The sequence below is a fragment of the Carya illinoinensis genome, chromosome 9 (assembly GCF_018687715.1).
Source record: "Carya illinoinensis cultivar Pawnee chromosome 9, C.illinoinensisPawnee_v1, whole genome shotgun sequence".
Taxonomy (NCBI): domain Eukaryota; kingdom Viridiplantae; phylum Streptophyta; class Magnoliopsida; order Fagales; family Juglandaceae; genus Carya; species Carya illinoinensis.
Window position 1 is genome coordinate 21,557,501 of NC_056760.1, and position 5,427 is coordinate 21,562,927.

A 5,427-nucleotide genomic window follows, 5' to 3' on the forward strand; every position below is an offset into this window, starting at 1 on the left:
ATTGCAACCATAGAGAAACTACCACCTCAAAAGAATGTGAAGGAAATCAGAAGTTTTCTGGAACATGCGGGATTTTATAGAAGATTTATCAAGGATTTTTCTAAACTCTCTAAACCTTTATGTAATCTTTTTGAGAAAAATTCTGCATTTGACTTTGATGTTGTTTGTTTGCAAGCCTTTAATGCACTCAAGGAGAAACTAATTTCAGCACAATTGTGATTGTGCCTAATTGGAGTCAACATTTTGAAGTTATGTGCGATGCAAGTGACTTTGCAATTGGAGCAGTGTTGAGGCAAAGGCGAGACAAGCTGTTTAAAGCCATCTATTATGCAAGCTGGACGTTGAATGAAGCTCAATTGAATTATACGACAACTGAGAAGGAGATGCTTGCCGTGGTGTTTGCTTGTGACAAATTTCGGTCCTACCTCATTGGTATAAAGGTGATAGTGTTCACTGATCATGCAGCACTTCGCTATTTGTTTGGCAAGAAGGATGCTAAGCCTAGGCTAATTCGTTGAATCCTACTTCTTCAATAATTTGATTTGGAGATTCGAGACAAGAAAGGAAGTGAAAATTTAGTGGCTGACCATCTCTCTCGGTTAGAGCGAGAGGAAGAAAGACCAGAGTCAATGGTCCAAGAGGCATTCCCTGATAAGCAGTTGTTTGCATGTGAGATCAAGCTTCCGTGGTATGCTGATATTGTTAACTACCTAACTTGTAAAGTTTTACCACCTGATCTTACTTACCATCAACGTAAAAAGTTCTTGCATGATGTGAATTATTATCTTTGGGATGAGCCTTTATTGTTCAAAAGATGCCCTGATCAAATCATTAGAAGATATGTGCCAGAAGAAGAGATGCAAGACATCCTCCATCACTGCCATTCATCATCATATGGAGGACACTTTGGAGCCACCCGTACAGCAGCTAAAGTACTTCAAAGTGGGTTCTTTTGGCCTTCTATTTTTCGTGATAGTTACACTTTGGTGAAAACTTGTGACCGGTGCCAACGTATGGGAAATATTTCAAGGCGTCATGAGTTACCACTGAAAGGTATCTTAGAAGTTGAGTTGTTTGATGTTTGGGGAATAGATTTTATGGGGCCTTTTCCTCTTTCTTTTGGTTTTGCTTATATCTTATTAGCAGTTGACTATGTGTCAAAATGGGTGGAAGCAATTGCTACAACAACAAATGATGCAAAGGTAGTGCTCAAATTTCTGCACAAGAATATATTCACAAGATTTGGCACTCCACGAGCTATTATTAGTGATGAAGGGACTCACTTTTGCAACAAGTTGTTGAAAATCTTCTTTCTAAATATGGTGTAAAGCACAAGATAGCACTTGTTTACCATCCTCAAACTAATGGCCAAGCTGAAATTTCAAATAGAGAAATCAAGAACATCCTTGAAAAGACGGTCAAAACCAATAGAAAGGATTGGGCGAAGAAGCTTGATGATGCTTTGTGGGCATACCGTATAGCCTTTAAAACACCTATCGGGATGTCTCCATACCGATTAGTGTTTGGAAAGGCATGTCATTTTCCTGTGGAGTTGGAGCATAGAGCTTATTGGGCTGTAAAAAAGTTTAACTTTGATTTGAAGGCAGCAGGTGAAAAGCGACTTCTTCAATTGAATGAGATGGAAGAGTTCCGAAATGATGCATATGAAAATGCAAAGATCTATAAAGAAAGGACGAAGAAGTGGTATGACAAACAGATTCTTAGGCGAGAGTTTGCTCCAGGACAACAAGTTTTACTCTTCAATTCACGACTCAAACTCTTTCCAAGAAAGTTGAAATCAAGATGGACAGGTCCTTATACAATTCATGAAGTTTTCTCTTTTAGAGCAGTAGATTTGAAGGACAAGACAGGGAATATTTTCAGAGTTAATGATCAGAGATTGAAGCACTACTATGGAGAACAAATGGAGAGGAACTATGCATTTATTCCTCTTGGAGATCCTAATTGATGATGATTAAAAAGTCTGGTTGTAGACTTTAAAACAAGCGCTTATGGGAGGCAACCCATAGATCTTTCTTTCATTCTTTCATTTATTTTATTATCTTTATTTATTTAGTTTTAATAAATTGGTTTTTGATGCAGGTTTATTTAGCATGAATAAAGAGTTGAAAAATTTTAAACCTCGGAAGATTCATCATGCAACCAGGGAAGTTTCTTTTATTTCTTCAATCCTTTTTACTTTTGCATTACAATGAGGACATTGTTTAGTTTAAGTTTGGGGGTGTAAACTCCTATAGTCATTTGATCCTCTTGTTTTCTAAGTCTTGGGTTGTTGATGGGTTGTTTGATTCTCTTACCAAGCATGCATTAGAGTAAGATTGAATTCTCTATGACTCTGAAATTTGTGATTGAAGATGGTTTTGAGAAAAATTTTCAAAAATTTCTTTTATGTCAAGTGGAGTTTTGTGGGTACTTTGGTTTAAATCTTTGACCTTAAACATAATTGAGCACATAGTCGTTTTTCTCTTATTCCATTTTGTTTATGAAGAGAAGAAGTTGAATTAATTGAAAGAGGGAAGTTCAATTTTGCTTTGCTCTAGAATCCTTTGATGGGTCCTTGAGGCGAAATCCTAGTTGAGATCAAATATTAGAGAAATGATCTAGGCATTTCTTTGGCATAACCAAAAAGCTTTCCCAGCCATCCTAAATATCATGCCATCATTACATGATGTGTTTCCATAGTCAACTCCCTTGAGCCTTCATAAGCCTTTATTTATTTTTTGAACTACATAAACCATGCCCGCTCTAAACCTGAAAAACAATGAATCTACATTTGATAGTTTGAGAAAATACTTTGGTGGAGAGTTACATTTAAAAGAGAAAATTGGTTTCATGATGAACCGTATTATGTTTGCTATGTTTGATCAAAGAAGAAGAAGAAGAAAGAAGAAGAAAGATAGTAAAAGTGAAAAAAAAAACAAAAAAAAAATAAAAAACAAAAACAAAAACAAAAGAAAAAGAAGTCACTAAGCGGAGTATGTATCACCTCAGATTTTGTTAAAGGAATTATTGGTATTGTTTCAGTGATTACAGCAACAATAATGCCACAAGTATGAGCATATTGCCAAAAAAGAGCTATGATTTGAATCATGTGGGTATCTCTTTTGGTGTTCTCTTCACTAAGTATTTTCCCAATTTGCTTTGATTTTCCATATCCAGTTCTTTCTTAACCCTCACCCTGTGGCCTATCATTACAACCTTATTAAAGACCTTTTGATCTCTGATTTTGGTGTTGACTATATTGGTAGAGAGGATTTCTGAAAATTAGACTTATGGGGTTAAGTTTTAAGAGAATTCTTCTTATTTTGGTTGTTCTACTTTTATCTGAATTTGCAGGTAGTTTGAGGTTAAATTGACTATAGTACACACACACTCAAGGTCTTAGCTTTAGGTTGAAGTAAACGCCTAACTCTTGCTTGACAAATTCTAAAATTTTTGATTGATTTTCTTGCTATCTTTGACGTTAAAAGAGTGAGATACTAGTGATGAAATCTAAATTCATAAAAACTTGGTGAGTGATGATACTTCTCTTTGGGGTTGAGTTGATATTGCCTAAACTATCATTTGCTTTTCTTTTTGTTTAAGGACAAACAAAGTTGTAAGTTTGGGGGTATTTGATGACTTGCAAAATTTCGTATTGCAGATTTTACAAGATCGCTCGAGCGGAGGCTTTTGGCTGCTCGAGCGAATTTAGGCAGATTCAAACGCTCGACTGCCACTCAACAGTGAGCTCGAGCGGGTTGCAGGAAAACAAAGATCGCTCGAGCGGAGGCTTTTGGCCGCTCGAGCGAAATCAGGCAGAGTCGAACGCTCAACGTGCGCTCGATAGGACACTCGAGCGAAATCAGGCAGAGTCGAACGCTCGATGTGGGTTCGACACCCCGCTCGAGCGAACATCGTAAATTGACAGATCAAGGATTTTTCGCCGTCACACCATATAAAAGGAATTTTTCACTCTATGGCCGTACCGGTTGACTGAAGAACACTTTTTGGGACAAAAAAACACAGTTAGAAGGATTCAATTCATCTGTTTTGGAGAGGGAATTCCATATATTGCACGTACGTTGGAATCATACACGAGCACAGACGGGAAAAAAGCATTGAATCATTTCCTTGAGTTTTTGAAGACGAGTTGCGGTTGAGAGGAGTATTTTTCAGCGTTTATTTTCTTCCAATATGCTCAGAACAATTATGATGAATTCGTTTATGTTGAATTCCATTTCTAGCATGAGTTAAATTTTATTTATTCTAAGAAAACGATGTAACCTATTTCTAAACTATGCTTGATTGTCTATGCTAATTTAAGGCAATTCTCTCTTTGTTTATCTGATTTATTCTGAATTTATTGCTTCTAATTAACTAGCCATTGATTAGATGATATTTAATCTTGTGATTTGCTATCGAAAGAGGGAATCATAGGGTAGATCTTGAATATTTCAACATAGGTAAATATAGAGATTGAAAGACTTGTATGAACCTATGTAGTAATTAAATCATTGATCTTATTGCTTTCTTGATTATTTAATTTGCATATTCTTCTGTGAATTGATAAACAAGAGTCATTTCCAATTGACTATCGAAAGAGGCTTTTGGATGAATTAGAGATTTGCTAATAGACGAAAAGAATTAAATTAAATTAGCTGGATGAGAAAAGCATAGTGAAGAATTAGGTGAAGCCGATTTCCTAGAAGTTTTCTTTCCCATAAATTTGATCTTTGAACGTCATTTTTATTTCCTTTGCGTATTTCTCTTTGAGTTGATCTTAGTTTAATTTGTAACTACAAAAATCTTAGTGATTCCTCTAGATAAAATCGAGATTAGTATAATTTTGGTATTTGGCAAAAGTAAGGTACCATTCCCTAAGGACGATCTTTTCTTATCACTTTATTATAAAACTACGATACTGTGCACTTGCAGTTTTGCACCGATCACTAAGCACCTGAGTTCTTGTGGGGTTGGATTCTTTAGATGATGCAAGGAAGGAGTGGTGCAATAGAGTAGTGAGGTAGGTTAGCTTCTAAGATAGAATTGAAGAATATGGGATGAATGTTGTATGTAAGAAATATTTGCATATTCTTTAACCTTCCTCTTTTTGAACCTAAATGAATATGTTTTTCTCATTATATTTCTCTTATATTCATTTCTTGTTTTCCGAGACTTTGAATATGTTTGCCATTTTTCACTAATTTATGATCTCGAGGTGAGCATCTATATCTTTGTGTAAGTATGTGTACCTTGAGTCAATATCCATGGGACGGGATGGAGTTCTCTGGACCATTCCTATGAGACATCACCACATGTTTCAAATGGGATAGAGCTTTCTCGTGAATGATTGGGGTGGGGTTGTACCGTGTTGGCCTCACCTGATAGTCAAGATACAAAATCTCTCGGTGTGTCATGTTCTGG